This window comes from Natrix helvetica (assembly GCF_964273705.1).
Source record: "Natrix helvetica genome assembly, chromosome: 2".
NCBI lineage: Eukaryota > Metazoa > Chordata > Lepidosauria > Squamata > Natricidae > Natrix > Natrix helvetica.
Genome location: NC_138552.1, coordinates 161,695,251 through 161,714,114, shown reverse-complemented (window position 1 = coordinate 161,714,114; position 18,864 = coordinate 161,695,251). Strand labels below are relative to the sequence as shown.

Genomic DNA, 18,864 nt, shown 5'->3' with positions numbered 1-18,864 from the left:
CACTGTATGTGGTGCATCTTGTACCTTAGCAAGAAGGTCTCCATTGGTTAAATAAATGCTATGTCTCATGAATTCTGGGAGATTTTTTTGAGAATTACAGGATTGCAACTTTTAGCTGCTTTGTGCTACATAAACCCCTTTTGATGATTAGTGCAATATAAAATCCTTACACCTGAGTAAAACAGAGTGTTTCATTGTGAATTGTGACATTAAGTACAATTCAAAGGTACTTAGCAGAATACTTTCTGTAGGGATTTATGAGATAGATCTCATGGGTATAAGGGGGAGGGAAAGACAAAATCTATCAGTCTTCGGGATTCTGTTACTACAGTATAGCCTACCAATAGAGTCCTTTGGGAGAAGGGCGGCATATAAATCCAATAAAAACAAAACAAACAAAACAAACAAGTTCTAGTACTTCTTGCAGTGTCTGGCCTGGTCTGACACTATCCATGTTTGAGATATTAAAATTCTTGTCGAGTACATTTGTTTCTACTGAAGCTTTAATGCACTGCAGTCCAATAACAGATCTCTTCTAGTTTCCTGTAATTTTGTGCTTAATATACCTTTAGATGATTACTGCCACATATAACTCTCACAGATGAATAATATAGAATTTTTAACAAGAATGATATTATTAATTTGGCTCCAAGGGAGCAGAAGACTGTATCATCATAGAGAAGATATTTGAGATAGATTTTAAAAAGTCTAGCTTCCTCATTGGTGTACAATATTCTAAATTATGAAAGCCTCAATGAAAGTCTTTTTTTTATCCTGAGTTTTCTTCCCTAAAGTAGTGAATATGTTGCTTGAGAGAAAAACGTACTTCGATCCGTTTATTCCCTTCATAATCTTTAATGGATGATTCAGCTTCTCAAGTATAACTTTCTAGGTTATGTCATTTGAAGCTATGTAAATAAAATAGCTACACAGGACACAGGAATGAAATGGAGCAATTTCTAGAAATGTTAATGCAAGTTGGTCAAAATGTATAAAAGATAGAATAAAATTATAATTATCATCTTGTACAGCCCAACTTGTCAGGGTTCTACACAATTTAACTTGCAATCCTTTCTAGCATGCCCCAAAAATAAAATAATATTAAATATATTAAAATAATAATCATAAATTGCAAAACCTCATCCTATCATGAAATGATTTTAAAACTATGGTTTTTAAATGTTGTGTTTTTGAAATAGTGCGGTATTGGGAGCATATACATTGCCTAGATTTCCATCCACTTTAATATTTTGATGTTATAACTTTAATGTCTGATGTTTTAACGTTTCGATCCTGCAATTGTTTTATTCTGTTATTTATGGTCTTGTGAGCCAACCAGAGTCGCTTGATAGAGATGGGCAGCATACAAATTTAATAAATAAATAAATAAAATCCTCCCTTTCATACATGAAGTTGCAGTGTGGCGCAAAGCGGCAGTCCTGCCGTGGCAGACGCATGACTCAAGGCTTACTCTGCTCCTATCACGTGATGAGCCTAATTTTGAAAGCAAGGGAAGCAGAGCCCAAAAGCGCGATATCGTCCCATTTAGATATTCCCCCTTATCTTTTCTTTAAATGGGATGAATTGTCCTCAGTCAGACTCGGATGGGGTGGCGGGGGGAGGGGGAGAAAAGGGCCGCACGAAGAGAAAAAGCTTTAAAAACTCTCCCTTCCCAAAATGAAACTGGATACAAAACCTTAACGTCCCGCGGTCGCTGGAAGGTAAACCTGCACAGGATGTACCATTCTTTCAAAGTTTCATCCCTCTCCACCGTCCGTGGGGAAGCGAAGAAAGAGATGGCCAGATTCGGGCTGAAGTCGCGGTTGGCTTCGCTGGGGGAGCCTTCCATCCACCCAAAAGTTTCGACCGGTTTGTTTGGCCTCTTAAGGGCCCCGCGTCGCCTTCCTCCTTCTTCCCTTTCGCTCGCTTAAACGCTTAAGGTGCGGAGTCATTTCCCCTCCCCCTCCCCTAAAGTTTATGAGGCGACTTTGAAGAACTCCATCCCCTCCTTAGACACCAGCAAAGCTCCCCCCTCTCAGAACAGCCTCAAATAACCCCCCCCCCCCATATTATTCATTCCTTGCCTCTTCTTCATTCCAAGCTAGGACAGAGCCTCGCCTTATCTCCCCCCCCCCCTTTTAACCCCAAACTCCAAATACGACACGCATTTTTTTCTTTCTTTCTTTTTTCCCTCAGCTCTGGCTTGGCAACCCAATCCTGGCAATGGGAGCCGTCCACCTTTCCCTCCTTAGAAGAGAGGGAGGGCGTGCGTGCGGGGGAAGAAGCCTCCCTCCAGCCCTTCTCCGCGACGCAGAGCTTAGAAACGAAGCCAGCCGTAACAACAACATCACCAAAGGGTGTCTGCTGGGGCTCGTGCAAGGCAGTAAGTCCCACGACCGCCCGGCCGAAAGCCTCCCACCCCTCCTCCCCGAAGTGCGAGGGAAAGGCGGCGGGACGCCCGATATACACACCACCACCACCCCCAAACTTACTTCGCTGAGTCCCAGCGAGCGAAGATCCCCCGAGCTTTTCCCGCCGCTCGACTGCGATAAACCGCCCAGGTCTGTTGGGGAAAAAGTGCTGAGAGTTTCAAGTCGGGACGCTGTTCCGTCTTCCTCCCAGGTATTTCCCGCCCTTCCCTCTCTCGGGAGCGATTGTGGGCAGGAACGGGCGTGGAAACGAGTTCCAGCACGTTGGGGGAAAAGGGTTGCACATCAAACCCTCCCCTGACGGCTGCCGCCGAAAGAGCGGAGCAGGAACCTGTTTGAAGTTTGAACCCGGAGGACCCAGCCCTTCCCTTCCTCGGACGAAATAAAGGCATGTCGCGTTGTGCCGTTGTTAAAAAAAAAAAAAAAAAACCCGCCGCAGCTACTGCTCCTGTTTCGGAACGGCAGCCGCTCGGGATGGACGTGGGAAACGGGAAGCCCCGGACTTCGCCTCGGCGACGGGAAAGTTAGAAGCGGAAAGAGCAAACTTAACTCCAGACAGCATGTAGCAACTTCTCACAAGAAAGCAACCCGGGGAATGATCTGGATGAACAGGTAACTGCTGGATGGTGAGTAAGGAAATAGAAAGACAAACCTCGATTTTAATGAAGAATGTAGGTTTGTGCTCATTTAACGGCCGTCATTAAATAAGTGCTGGGAGCGGGGAGGAATGCCTAGGTATTTTTTTTAAAGATGATATTACTTTTTGCATGCTACTTTTTAAAAAATAAAATGAATGAGCAGTAACATCACAAATGTAGCTCTTTTTTTTGATGGATAGGTAGGCCCCCACTTACAACAATTAGCTTAAGTGACTGAACTTATAGCAGTGCTGAAAAAAGGGGACTTATGGCTGTTTTCCACCATTGCAGTATTCCCCAGAGCCTCGTGATCAAAGTTCAACCACTTGGCAACTGACTCTTATTTATGATCATTGCAGTTTCCAGAGGTGGTGTGAACACCTTTTGCAACCTTCTGATAAGCAAAGTTGATGGGGAATTCAGATTCACTTAACAGCTGTTATTACTGACTTAACTGCAACAGTTTACTTAACAACCATGGCAAGAAATGGGGCAAAACTCACTTAACAACTGTCTCACAAAGCAACAAAAATTTTGGCCTCAATTGTGGTTGTAAATCGAGGACTACCTGTACTTTAGGAATTTAACCAGGACCATCTGTTGTCCATACAATGTCACAGCATAATAGCATTGATTCAAGACTGGGATTCACTAGGATTCTTTAACAAAGACTTAAATAGCATGGTGAGGGAAGAGTAACAGACTAATGCATAGGTAGTGAGTAAACCACAATTGGATAGTTCACATTGCATTCTAATTTAAATAATCCAAGCCATCAGGATTTAGCATTTCCTGTGAACCTGCATAGGTTATTATGCCTACAGTTTGCTTCAAAAATAACATGCTTTCAGTACTTCATATTGGGATCTGTGTAAATTCATGAGGATCCACATAGATCTGATCCTCAGATTGTAATGGCATCCTCCCCAATCATGTTCAGTTTTATCTATGGTCACAAATGTGATCAGTGATTTGTTTGTGGTTTTAGGTGGATCCCTAATTCAGAGACTGAGAAAAGGATGAGGAAGTTCCTGCCTTTTCTTACTTGTTCACTTGCATCTGACGGAAGAAAAGAGAAAGAGATATTAAGGGATTCTCCCATTCTCCCTTATTTCTATAAGCCTGTACTAAGAGGAAAATAAGACAAGACTGACAGTTTTAACATTTGGTCTCTTTTTACCCATCCTATAAACTTCTTCTGAAACCATTATTTGTTTTAACCTTGGTTAGCTGAACAGGTCATAAGCTGGTGTTCACAATTCATGCTTAGCTGAAACCAAGCAGAGCACTTACAGTTTATTATAATCTATAAATCCAATTATTTTCTCTTTTGGCAGATTAGAATTTACCACACTTCTCAGTACTACTCGGACTAGATATGAATGCAGTAGAGGCCTATCTGCTCCTGAGAATGAAACAAGAACTGATTAGTAGCAAAGACCTTGTTGTGATGCTGAACTCAGTCTAAACTGCCAAAATTGGATGTTTTAAATCTCAGAAATGTGCAAGGCATGTGTGCTCCTTATTTACACAAATGCAATGTAAATAATGTTGTTGCTCAAACTTGGTAACAATCCATTGTAATGATGTTCTGGGCAAGAATAAATTGGGTACCTGGCCATCCTCTCAAGGATCACCTTTTTGGTTTATTTTTTGTTTCCTGCTTCCAAGAAAGATAGCAGGTATTGGAATGACATAGTAATGTCAACATAATTGACACAGCCGATATTTTCCTCTAAGATCTGTGATGTTTACATTAAAAAGGTGTGTTAAGTTTCCCAGCGGTTTAATACAAAAGTTGTGTATATGTTGGTTTTGTATTTTTTTTAAATTTACAAGGGTGTCATGAATTTATCTTGTGAGGTTGTATTACGGTATATTAGACAATTTAATTTTAAAACTAGACACTGTTACCTTTTGGATCATCATTTCAGAGATATTTCTTTACCAGATTTCTCAGTGCTTTCAACAGTGGCAGAGTTTCTAATGTACCTGGAAAAAAATCTAAAAATTAAAAGACGTATTTACCTTGAAAGTAGCCTCTGTTGAACTATATAGCACAGTTGAACATCAGGAATTGACCACAGGAATTGACCATTGGCCCTATAATGCACCATTTCGCCCAGGTTAAGGTTAAGACATGAGAAGTTTAATAGCATATAGATAACAGATATATTTTCAAATATAAAAATATTTATTTTTTTCATAAATATTTTGCATTTTTTTTGTTGTATGTGTTGAGTTCAGTTTGATTCCTGTTGATTAAATGAATAAACCTATGTTGTTTTCTTGTCAAAGGACAGAAATGATTTGCTGTTGTCTTCTGGAAGATACTTTCTGTTTACTTCCCAGTTTATGCTTATAGCTTTGAGAAAACAAAGACAATCTGTCTCACACATGCATGGTGTAAGTTATTTATTTAGTTTACAGTTTCTATAATTCACTCAATCAAAAAGTGGGTGGGGTTACAATATGTTGAACTGTAAAAACAACAATTGCAACAAATTATAACATAATAATAATCCAGATACCGACAGTATTAAATTAGTTATCCCAATCAGCCTTCTCTCAAAAGGAATGCCAATAAACCTAAAATTGAAGACCCTGTGAAATAAAACGATCTTTAAAGGTGTGGAGGAGTAAGCTTCAAATGTGTAAACTAGGCTGACATTGACAATTGCTGCTATAAGTTGAAAATTAACTGGACACAGAATTAAATATCAAATGATGCCTTCTGGAATAGATAATAGGAAGATAAGTTGTTATGCGCCAAAAGACATGGAAAAAATCCACCAAAAGACAACAAAGGAAAGCTGGGTACAAAGTCCAAGGAAACTTTAATGCCACTGACAGTTGCCAAATTTACAAATCCCTAAAACAAGGATCTAGGGATAAAAAGGGGCACTCCAGTTCTTTGATTAGTTCTAAATATATATTTGGTGGCTCCTATTCTTCTTAATGCTTGGCCAGCCTAGTTGGATCGCATTTGGGTAAGTGGGGTGTGAACAAGAAAAAGTGAATGTGGCAATGATTGTATACAGTACTTTAAATCAACAAAGTTTGCTATAGCTTTAAATTCAGAGAGTCTTTGTGTATTCCAATAACACTGATTGCCTCCATGCTTGGTTGAAAGTAGTTTGTGAGAATTACCAATTCTTTTTTCTGTGATCTGCACACCTTGATAGAGTAGATGATTGGAGCAGTTGATTTATAAATAGAGCCTATTATAACAGACCCAGAGAGGACCTGTTCAAGAAAGGACATCAGAGTAGTATTAGTGACTTGCTGCCTTGCCTTTTGTGATCATAGGTTTCCACCACAAAAAACTATGTTTTGTGATGAGCATGACTTCTTTTTTTAAAGGAGAAATGTATCAATTCCAGTCATCAAAAGAATGTTATGGATGTGTAGCTATGGAGATAAATAATGGATAATGAAGATACAAGAGAAATGGAACTGCAGAAAATATTTCATTCATTTAAAAAAAAAAACTGATCTGGTTGAAAAGTTCTGTTGAAGACAAGGGCATCCAATGTGAGGGATGCTAAAAAGTGCCTCCTGATGTTGCAAGGTAAAATCTGACCTTTTATATGTGCATCACAATGTTAATGTAAAGTATGTAAGTATGTGAACTATGTATAATACAGAGTTTGCATTCTAACACAATGCATGTTAACTCATTTTGATGAAATCTTAGTTTGCTTCAGATGCTGCTAGTTGAACACAGTATGTTCTGATGAAGAATGCTTTTCTAAGGGTCAACCTGATTTTTCTGGAAAAGAGAGCATTTGATCTATGACAATCAAACTTAAAGTCATATCTTAGATTTATTAAATTGAATTAAGCTTTAGCATATACAGGAAGTGATGGCCATGGTTAAGAGGGCAGAAGTAGAATACATTCTCATTACTGACTGTCTAGGAAGCTTCCAGTAAATTCATTGAATATTTTTAATACACATGAAAGTTAAACAATTGTACTAGATATTGAAGTGCAGAAATTGCTCTCAAGTATTTCCATTTTAAAATTGATTTATGAAACATCTGTCAACAAGGTTGCAACTTCTTAACTATTGAGCCCTAGCAAACTATGGTTTATGAATTATAATACGATGTAAATCTAGCCAATTATAATTTATTCCATAAATGATTAAACTAATTGTGTTGTGTGCACATAAGGGCAATCTAAGAACCTGAATGAGCACAGTAGGAGATAATAGCATTACAGCCTCAACTTTTGTATTTACACAGTAATATATAGTAGTTATTTCTATAACAATAAACCTATTGGCAAAACCCAAAATCAAAGTTTCGTTTTGCCATCTCGAGCATGAAACACAGAAGCAGTTTCCAAGTAAAAACAAAATTAGAAGTGTTCTTTTCTTTGAATAAAAGCAGTCCGTTTAACCATCTCTACTTTTTTCCTTGTTGTGAGAAGTAATATATATTTAGCAAAGTAATTCTAGATAAAAGGCTGATCTAGGCTATAATTTAGGGGAAAAACAGTTGCCTAGAGCTTTTCAATAGGAGAATAAAAAGGAATAAAGGAAAGAAAAGCAAACAGTAACTGTACCTACAACTGTCATCTTAAAAATAAAATTTGAAGAACAGATAATAGTCATTTAAATCATTGTGTCTACTGACAGATGAAAAGTAAAAAGATGATTGCCAACCAAAAATTTGTAAAGAACTCAGTGACTTGCTGATATTTTGATAACAATAGGTAAGCGCATCCTTTGACCTGACCTGTGGGTTAGGAAGTTGCCAGTATATTAATTTAAAAAATTAAAATTGAGGAACTGAAATTATAGTTGGGTTGGTTTAATGCCTGTAAAATAAGGTGAGTTTGATGAAAAGCAACATGAATAAAATTGCATAAGTAAATACTTCCTCATTGAAAAAGCCTTTTTTTATTTATTGGTTGATTGGCTTTGGTAGTAAATATAGTTTACTTGTTTTTCAAAATTCATTTACCAAAGACTGAGAAATATTGCAGCTATGAGTAAAGAACAGAAAGCAGCACAGAAGGAAAAGTTTTCTTTCATCTATTTTATTTTCTTTTCAATTTTGCCATTTGGTTATAAAGTTCTTCCTTTAGGTAATTTTTCTTATGTAAGTTATATTAAAGAGTGGTTTATATACTTTAGATTGCAACCATCATAAAAGGCTAAAATTATTTCTGCTGTAGACCATTTTTGCTTGCCTCCGAGTAAGTCTCAACTCCTGATGACAGCCTAGGAGACTTGGTCAGTATATTTACAGCTGCTGGTAGTGCCTAGTTAACCTTGATAAAAATGAGAAAGCTAAGCATCACTGCTCCAGATAAGTGCTTGGATTGGAGACAACCTTGGAATTCCAGTTCTGTAGACTAAATTGGACAATTGAAATCAAAAATACAGGTAGTCCTTGACTTACAACTGTTTGTTTAGTAACCATTCAAAGTTACAACAACACTGGAAAAAATGACTTATGACCGTTTTTCACATGATCTGTGATCAAAATGCATATGCTTGGCGACTGACTCATGACCATTGCTGTGTCCCAAGGTTATGTGATCACCTTTGACAAGAAGCCAGATTCACTGACTTAACAAATGTGAAGAGTAACAACCGTGGCAAGAAAAGTTGTAAAACACACTTAACAAATGTCATACTTAACAACATAAATTTTGGGCTCAGTTGTGGTCATCAGGTCTACCTGTAATGGCATCCTGGAAGGCAAGTGACTAACGTTTCTTTATTATTGCTTAAGGAAATTGCATGGTGCCTAAGTATAGTGTCTATGTAATCACTAGGAAAAGAACATCCATTTGTTACCTTTTTCTTTACCGTATTTATGTTTTAGTTTTAATGCTGTGCAGTCTCTTTTGCACAACTTCTTGTCTAAAAGTTTTCCTTGTTTCATAGATGTTTCTTTTAGTCGTTTGCAAGATTCCTTGGGAACTAATTTCATTGCAAACTGGAGAAAGGAACACAATTCATTAGTGAACAGACCAGATGATTAATTAAACAAGTAAACAAATTTGCCCTTTATGTGCTAAAAATGGAATATTATAACTTCTATTTGCATCAAATAGAAGACAAGCTTTATGTTTGGACAGATAGACATTACAGCAAAAGGAATGCATGGAGAGAAAAGGTTAAAAGTATAGTTTTACAAATAAAGTATTCTTGAGACCGATGCTTGCTTGAAAATATATATATACATATAAAATTTATATGAGTGCGGTGGCATAGTGGGTAGAGTGCAGTACTGCAGGCTACCGTATTTTTCGGAGTATAAGACGCACCAATATTTTGAAGAGGCAAATGAAAAAAAGTTTTTGCAGTCCGCAGATCTCCCCAAAACGGCCCATTTTTTTGCGAAAACGGGCCCATTTTTTTGTCAAAAAAGGGCATGCATATCCTTTAGGAGGCTGGTAAAGTGCTCCTAGGGGGTGGGGGCAAAAATGAGCAAAAAAACCAGCCCGTTCTTCCCAAAAACGGGCCTTTTTTTGTCAAAAAATGGACATGAATAATGGCTCATTTTTGCCCCCCAGCCCCCAGGAGCACTCTGGAAGCTTAACGGCTATGCACCGCCATTTTTGCAAAGTGGGCAGCATTTCAGGAGGCCAAAAATGCTGTATTCAGTGTATAAGACGCACCCAGATTTTCAACCTCTTTTTTGAGGGAAAAAGGTGTGTCTTATACTCCAAAAAATATGGTACTTCTGCTGACTGCCAGCTGACTGCAATTTGGCAGTTCAAATCTCACCAGGCTCAAGGTTGACTCACCTTCCATCATTCCTGTAATACTGTAAAGAGTTAAATAAGTCTAAGTGCTATTTTGGAAATACCTTACCATGGTGATTGGAAAGCCTGGAATACTGAGGTCTATTTACAGCCAAGAGCTTGGATTCTCTCATGGAGAGCAAGCAAATTAGGAAAGTACTTGACCTACACAGATCAGAGACAGAAGAAGACAGAAATGAGAAAGAATTCTAACCAAGTCTCCCAGTTACATAGAGATATACAAAGAAAGTCTGTTAAACAAAGAAAGAAAATAAAAATGCATTGCTAGTCAGTTCTGCAGCCAACATCCCTTGTGATCAACAAGTTATAGATGCAGAGAGCCCGTGCATGCAAAGAACAAACTCCAACACTTCAGATTGCTGAAAGCGTTTTGCCTCCCAAGCATTTAGGGATTTATGATGGGAAGTTGTTTTAAAACTCTTATTAATTTTCAATCTTTGCTTATACTGGATTGCCTATTTTGATGGAGTTAATAATCAGTTAATAAATATCACAGAACAAACTATTGGTTTTGGTGCAAAGCAGATGACTTGTTTCCTCTGCTTACAGGGTCTTCAATGCGGTGCAAGCTTTATAAGTCATCTTGTGATTTCAGCAAAGGATTGAAAAGATAGATCTGCCCTAAGGAAAAACTTTGTCCAGGTACCAAACCGTCCTGTAATATGTTGTGTTTTAAATTAATTTGTGTTAAGGCTGTTTGTGGGACTAAGGCTTCCAAGATTCCCAAAATATTTCTGACAGTCACAATTTCAGCACTTAGCCAGTCAAGCGGTAGCCATTTTCTTTACGCAAAAGCATTATATGAAAACTTCAACTGATTAAGGCCTATCTGGCAATAACCATAGCCTATGATATGGGAGGTTATAACTTGGAATTGCAGAGGAATAAATTTGAGAGATTGATACATTGTGTCTTTGGAAAAGGGAAATGAAGTAATAGTTATGAGGTTTAATCTGGTGGAGTATAAAATTATTCAGATACTGGTAGGGGTTTTGTGAAGAATTACAACTTTCTGAATTAATAAAATCCATAGAGGAAAGCTATTCTGTAAAGCAATAGAAATGCATGTGAGAATGAGAACGTACAGGACAAATAATTGAGCCAAAATAAATTAGAATGTTGACCACTGAGTATTTATTTATGAAAAGGTGTTTCCTTCATATACTTGATTTAAGACTAGCTTTGTTCATATGTGCACATTACAAGGAAATGAATTGAAAAGAATGATTGATTTGACTGCCTACAAGACTACAAAGACTGTGAGAATTAACGATGTATTAAAAAAGGGATAAAATAACCTACATTTCTATCAGCATTACAGATAGTCCTTGACTTACAATCAGTCACTTAGTGACTATTCAAAGTTATGATGGACCCCCCCCCCGGACTTACAACCCTATTTTAAAGTTATGATATCCTCTCCCACAGTCATGTGACTGCATTTTGGACACTCAGCAACTGGTCTGCATTTATGGTCATTTGCAGTGCCCCACGTATTGTCCACAATTTATAACACAATGTATAACATGGCAACATTTACTTCCAGTTTCCAGCAAAAAAAGGTCCATAGTGAATGGTTTGCTTAATGATCACAGTGCTCACTTTACGACCACTACATTTGCTTAATCTGCCGCAAAAAGGGGGACCGGTCACTTGGTGACCCACTTTATAAACATCATGACTTACAACTGTAATTGCCATGCTCAATTGCAGTCGTACATTGAGAACTACCTGTCTATGGTAAGATCAGGATAAATCTTAGGCGAAAATGGGCATTAAAGAAAGTGAGAGAAACTAGACTAAAAGAACACTTTCTTCAGGAAGTGAAAATGTAAGTCATCTATGAGAATGTATTAGAAGACAGATTAGGCACCCAATCAAGAATAAATGGAAAATGGTTGTAAATAAAGAGGATTTGGAAACTGCTTGGGATAGAAAGATAAAAATTGTATTGTAAAGGATTCAGTTGCTGAAACTATGCAATTTCCTGCTGTCCTGAAGCCAGGGAAAACTTCTGTCATCCTAAATCTGTTGTCCCTCCAGCATACCCTCTATCACACAGTTGGGTTAGATGGTGCTATACTGTTCTTTGTATAGCTGTACTCTGCAGGTAGTTTGGAGGCAGTGATTGGAGGCTTCGAAATATGAATGTCACCAACAACAGGAAAGGCCATTATCAATTTGTATATGTAAAACTTCTCAAGTTCCCTCCTACATTTGCCTGAAGCTGAGATGCAAATTGTAGAAACCAGTCATTCTGTTCCTGTTTTGAGATTGAATTTATTATTGAGCAATGCATTTCATTTCCTTTTGAGCAAGTGCACATGTTAAGAGCTAAAACTACTGTAAAATAAATCAGTATAAAATTACATCTAAATATGTCACAGAAATAGAGATTCATTTCTTAATTCATTTAGCAACAAGCATCTTGTTTGCTTTGCATCTGCTGTATTTCTGAACCAAACTGGCAAGGAAGGCACTTTCTACCATCCAGGGTTGTCTGTGAGGAAGGGACAAAAGAATCAAAATGGCAGTCACAGGTGTGCAATAGAAGCCCAGCCCCTTTTTTACATGCAGGGCTTCAACTACACGACTGTGGTTACCATCTTGATCCACTTCCCATGGATTTCCCTAATGGATTATTTTCCTTTTGCAACTTTGCATCACAGGCCGTATTTGGAGTAGTAGCATGTACATAAACTAGTTGATCAGTGTAATTCTATTTGCTGGAACAGTATATTCAGTTTATATGGCCATTTAAAAGAATGCTGTTTTCAATCCAGAGGTGGTATTCAGCAGGTTCTGACCAGTTCTGGACAACCGGTAGCAGAAATTTTGAGTAGTTTGGAGAACCTGTAAATACCACCCTCTGACTGGCCCCGCCCCCATCTATTCTCTGCCTCCCGAGTCCCAGCTGATCGGGAGGAAATGGGGATTTTGCAATATCCTTCCCCTGGAGTGGGGAGGAAGTGGAGATTTTACAGTATCCTTCCCCTGCCACTCCCACCAAGCCATGCCATGCCCACCAAGCCATGCCCACTGAACCAGTAGTAAAAAAATTTGAATCCCATTACTGTTTTAATTATATTCAGGGCCAGATATTTATCATATGTTTAAATATATAAGTATTCAGAGCTGATCCTAAATATCATGTGTACATTCATTCATTCATTCATTTATAACCACAGAACTTCTAAAAAGGAATCACATCATGTAGATACGTTTAAAAGCTTGTTAAGTAGATCAGTTCATTTTTTAAAATTATTTTTATTCCAATCTTTGCAGATACTAGAAGAGATATGTTTGGACCTCAACGTCTACAGAACTCGGTCAATTAGAGAACAAATTTGGGTAATTTCAAGAGATTTGAAATGCCCACAAACTGCAACTTTTAATGAGGTAGAACGTTCAAATTAAATATATGAAGAGTAATCATCTCAAATTATTATATTTCTGGGCTGATTAAGTTCTTCAACCCAGCTCAGACCCTACAACTTAGCCAATTCAATACATGGCATACTACTTCCAGGCCAAGAAAGCCTTCAACTTCAAAAAAATTGTTATTTCTGCACCAAGGCAACCAGCACTGAATTTGAAATATCTCAATCCTTTGTGGGTGAATTAGTGCTTGGGAGAGCTGCACCAAGACAGTTGAGTGTCTGCAGAAATTCTTTATTTTTCCATAGTTGTAAAAGATCAAGGAGTCCGGCACTGTGTAAATCTAATCTTAGGGAACAGTTTAAGGAGGTAATTCATCATTGTTCTTTAAAAGAATGAGAACTGAATAAAATATAATCCTATGATGAAGCCTGTTTTATGTTTTTAGTTTGTACTCATCCTCAACTAATTTTTGTAGGGATACAATTTTGGAGACTAATATGCTTCCAATTTTTCTCTAACCTAAACCAGCCCTTGGATCTTTTCTTAAATCTTTCTATACTCCTTCCAGTTCACGTCTAGCACTTAAATACTTCAATAGTCACTGTTTGGGTTATGTGTTAGAATTTAATTGCATCTTCCTTTTTATTTCTACTCTAGTCTTGCATACATAGTTCATTGCCTCGATCACGAATCTCATTTTTCTATATTTTCATTTTTATTATTGTTTTAGGTTTTTTTAATATAATACATTATATTAGTAGAAAGAGAAAAAATGTATAATTAAACTTTTGTGTTCTCCTGCATTATGTTGTAATTCACATCAATATTCTCAACATCAATAAAATAAAAGTAGCCTATATTATTAAATGCAACAGATTAGAAACTTTTTCATATCAGTAATCTAAGTGCATGTAAGAGAAAATCACAAAGCTATGTGTCCAGACCTTTACATTTTTAACTTACTTTGAAACACTGCATTGGGTCATTCTGGGGATTCACTGATAAATTTTACTATAATTTACATGCTTTAAAAAACAACCTCATATTTCAATGGAAAGTTCCCAACACTAAGCAGAACTGACACAATTTTGCCTATTTTCACTTTTATTTAAATAAGCTTAATCTATCTCATTTCTCAGTTTCTCATCATCTCTTTATCCAGATAAGAAACTATATGCATGTTTGTCTGGGTCTGTTTGGGTTTTCTCATCACATTTCTGAAAATTGGATTATGGGTGTATATTCTTAAAGAATTTGGCAAGGGGTTACAGTCTGATCACAGCTGGCAAAATTTTGCCACTGGAATAAAAAAGCTATTCTGTTTCTTTTTGAAACAGAAGCTTCAATGGTTGCCAACCTGGTTGTAGAAATGAGAAAAGTCACCTACTATTTTATTTAGGAAAGAAGAGAGGCATATTTATGTTATTCAAATTTAAATGTGTTCTGGAATGACATTTGTGGGTTTTTTAAAAAAATTTTTATCTGTAGCTCTTAGTCTTAGGCCGTGTTTCAGGAATAATGAAGATGCTGAGATGACAATGTCTTGCTTATTTGCCAGTTTTGATTACATCTTTTCCTCATCCCTTTTGAACCAAGAGATGTCATTTCAATTCTTGCCCTATGTAGAATTGAGCTGGTTACCCAGTCATGGCAAAATGTCAGCCACAATATGGACCAAACCAATAAATTGACTCCACAAGAGAGCTCAAACTACTCATGTTAATACTGGCTACAGTAACAGAATCTTGGAAATCTGATTTTGTTTCAATTCCCACACTTATATGCATGTAAATTAGGGAGGTGCCTGTCTGAGTCCTTTGCACATGCCTTCTTGTTTTGCACCTTTTTCTCCTTGTTATTTTGATAACGGATCAGGCCTACCACTGTAAAGTGATCTTCCTTATTTTTGGTTCACGTCATAGTGTTGCAGGGGGTGATTGTGTGACCCTGGGATACCACCCACCCCCCAACCCCAGAACCCCTACAAGTTTTTAAAAGACATTTAACTAAAAAACCCCTGAGCCTCCGTTTCTTTTTAAATGTTCAGTTGACTTGAGTTTCATGTTTAATAAATAAAAGAGAGGGTAATCATCAGCATCCTTTTGTATTTGCCACCAGGATTCCAACATGTATTCACTGACTTGGAAATAAGTCCCATTAAATTCAGCAGACAAAGTTCTGAGAAAGAGAAAGAGAGGTGTTTGTGACATATTCATCCAAATGAGTCTTCCTACTGTACTAATAAACTTTTCCTTCAAAGAAATTACTTTCAGTTATCCATGTTAAGAACTTGTGGACTCAACAGAGAAAATTAATGTGCAATATAGACGATTAAACATTAATTTTAAGGTTGCTTGCTTGTTTTAACAATTATTTATTATTTTTTTGGCTTAGAAAGAACACTAAAATGGCTTATAGTCCTATATAGGTGAAAAATATTAATATGAGAGGAGGGGAAATAAGGATAAAATATAAATAATGACTGATTTAGATTTCTATTGATGAGGAAGATTATAGCATTACTAATTTAAAATAGTTACTGTACGCTTTAATTTCAAATGTCATGGTTCAGTTGTGTTTTAATATATATAGCAGAAACATTAATTATATTAATGCTCCAATGTCCTTAGCATTTAATAAGTTTCTTTGCCTTATATTTAATATTTTGATAGACATATTCAGTGTAAAAAAATCATGTTCAATAATACTGCTCAAATTTGGGTGAAATCCTCATTAACGAAGCAGCTTCATTGTGAATTAACTTCTCAGTATTTGGTACAGCTGTCTGTGAAATATATTGCTGTTAGAGCAAGCTACATATTTGAAAAGGATGGTATTCATATTATTTCTGGTATCTAGAGGCAATGTAAAGAGGTGGATTAGAGAAATAAGATGATGATTTAACAAAGTAATTATATAGTATTATGAGATTGAGGTAAGCAGCTACTTCTCCCATTTCAAATTGTCTCTTATCTATTTGTGGATCCTATTCAGATATTACTGTTTTTGTATTTTGTATTATAATAAAAATTTGATAGAAAAGGAAAAAAAGAAAAGAAAAATGGACATCTTTTTCTGCAACTAGTGGCTATGAGTATGAATGCTCAACCGTTTACTAATCATTGGGTTTTCAGTGCAAATTATTGCATGGCTACTTCCTATATCCCTCTGTTTATGTAAGTACAATGATGGTAATGGAAGGGATTGACCTTTGTTGATTTTTTTCTTCCCAGGAAAGCGGAACAAAAAAGAAGCGAGGAGAAAAAAGACATAAAGTAAGCAGCAAATAGATTTGCAACCATCCTAAGATTAAGTAAATAAAGTACACATTGTCAGAATGAAGTTGTAGTTCTAATTAGAATTAAAGAAAGAGCCACCCTAACACCCACTGGCTGGACACTATAAAGGATGATACTGGGATGACCATGCCATATCTGAAAAAGGTGGTGTGAGACAGAGGGGCATGGAGAGAGCTGACCCATAGAATGGCTGCGGGTCAGATATGACTGAATGGCTGATGAAGACGACAATGAATTCTCGGATTTAACTATCTTGTGTCGTTTTAAAACTAGAGATAATTACTAAATTTAAGTGAATATGCAAACATTAACAACAATAAATTCCACAGTATGAAATAGAAGTTGAAGTGAAAATAACTTTCTCATCTAATGAATAAGAAATCTATTTTTATTTAACAAATAATCCATGACTAGGATAAACTCACATTTCAGGTGTGGTACAAGCCTGCCAGTAGAATTATAGTCCCCCCAAATTATTCCTATGTTAAATTAAATTCTGTGTCAAATTTATTTTTAAATATAAGATTATTTTAGATATTGAGGCAAAACCTCACAACTTAGTTTGCCATTCTGAAAATGAAGAAATTGTATGTACTATCCAGTGAGAATATCATTTTTCAAAACTGATGGGATTTACAACGTTAGCACTCAGTATGAAACAGCAATCCAATCTGAAAGTTACATTTGTTGGATTTTCACTAGTGTGTGATTATTTATTTATTTTATATGCCACCCATTTCACTCTGCAACTGGACAGCTATACTAGATTATGCTATTACATTAGACTTTCCATTTTTGTCATCTTTCATTATCTATGTTCCAGAAAAATGCAAAACAGTATCTAAGGTACTCAAATAATATTTAATCAGTTCACTATTTACTGATGTGTTGATCAAGTCAAGCCTTTTAAATGGAAGCTAAATGTTGACATAGATAAAATGAATTAAGGAACAAGAGAAAATGTTAATTGTTCTATTTGTTTATACCATTGTTAAAGAATTAACTATTCTAAAACTATTTGATATTGTGGTTACCTCTTGTTATGTTCTGTTCTGCTGACAGAATTTAACTGCTACTTACTATAGTATTTTTTACTAGAAAAAATGATACTTCATGTTGTATCTCATTGTGGGATGAAAGTACACTGTGTTTTTCTAGAATTCCTATAATATTATTTAATATTCCTGTATTTTACCACTGGAGTTTTTTTCAGGTAGAACGAATTCATAAACTCTCTAACGTAATTCCTTACTCTTTATTTCACTGAAAGTCCAAGTTGCAGTTCCTCACACTTGACTTCATAAAACATTAAAAAGAATAATTCTCAGTAGCAGGTTTTGTTGTTATCTTGAAAGAAGGAATCTGTCAGGGAGGTTCTAAATTATCCTTCCTTCCAAGTTGGTTGTTTTCTAAAAATTGGCCTCCAATTGCTAATTTCCAGTCCTCTGATTCTTGAGTCTGATTTAAGGAACAATAGAATAATTTCATATTTGATCTACCTTTAGTTAACATTTCTATTTTAAAAACTAGATTACACAATCCAGTCTGTTTGGTCACCAGGATCAGAGGTTTTGTCTTCTGAGCTTTTGGAGTCATGCTAAAGATGGGCTCCAGCACGAGTATGAAAGCTTGAAAGACAAAAACTCTGGTCCCGGTGACTGACCCAGATTGGATCCTGCAGCATTAATCCTGGGACACATATATTTGCCTTCATTCATACTAGATTGCACACACAAAGAAAGTTGGGTGTTTATTGGGCTTTCATTGGATGTTTCAAAAAGATTGGCTATCATACTATTTATCTGAAGCTCTAATACATGTGAAGTCGTTGGTCTTATCCATCATTCGTTTTTGGAGTATACATTATTACTGTGGTGAACCAGATTGGAGAGAAGAAATTAATTCAAAGATATTAAATTGTTGTTGAATTATGTCTCTAAATTTGAAAGTTATCTATTTGTGAAGACCTTTGGATGTAACATGATTCCACTATTGCAAAAAAAAGAGGTAATTGTATGTTCTTGGAAGGACATACAATGTACATCAACTAAGTCTTCCAACACTCAGCCGTTGAACTAGCTCTTTATTGATGGAGGGTAAGATTGGGCAATATAATTCCATATTGTCTCAGTTAAATTTTCTTTTTAAAATTTATTTATACTGATTTATACCATTGCAATAGTATTTATTTTCTTCTATTAAAATAGAAGAAAACTTTAACAGCAGGTGACTAAGAAAGAAACACTTGATTCTTTTGAGGATTTAATTGATAAGCCAATTAGAAATCCAGAAAATGTCAAAGTTGACACCTGTGAATAATTGGTTTTT

The 18,864-nt window shown here is 36.3% G+C and overlaps 1 protein-coding gene and 1 long non-coding RNA gene across 7 annotated transcripts in view; one reads left to right on the top strand and one right to left on the bottom strand.

Moving 5' to 3' along the window:
- The window catches only part of FAM83B (family with sequence similarity 83 member B), a 35,922-nt gene extending 32,935 nt beyond the window's left edge, over window positions 1–2,987 (bottom strand). Inside the window, exon 1 of one of the 3 annotated variants that reach the window (XM_081944024.1) lies at window positions 2,493–2,987. The gene's annotated coding sequence lies outside the window, so the exon portion shown is untranslated. Of the gene's footprint in view, window positions 1–1,696; window positions 1,947–2,492 lie in introns of those variants that run through there. The other 2 variants (XM_081944025.1, XM_081944026.1) reach the window with 2 other exon arrangements.
- On the top strand, window positions 2,902–18,051 carry LOC309387521. Of its 4 annotated transcripts, none has more exons than XR_014174606.1 (8): window positions 2,902–3,041; window positions 4,405–4,576; window positions 5,366–5,473; window positions 6,431–6,638; window positions 8,613–8,783; window positions 10,406–10,498; window positions 13,142–13,255; window positions 16,471–18,051. It is a non-coding gene; the product is annotated as an uncharacterized lncRNA (long non-coding RNA). The 4 variants fall into 4 exon arrangements; XR_014174607.1 differs by having other exon boundaries at window positions 13,142–13,506; XR_014174609.1 differs by lacking the exon at window positions 16,471–18,051 and having other exon boundaries at window positions 13,142–14,081.
- Window positions 18,052–18,864: the final 813 nt, after the last annotated feature.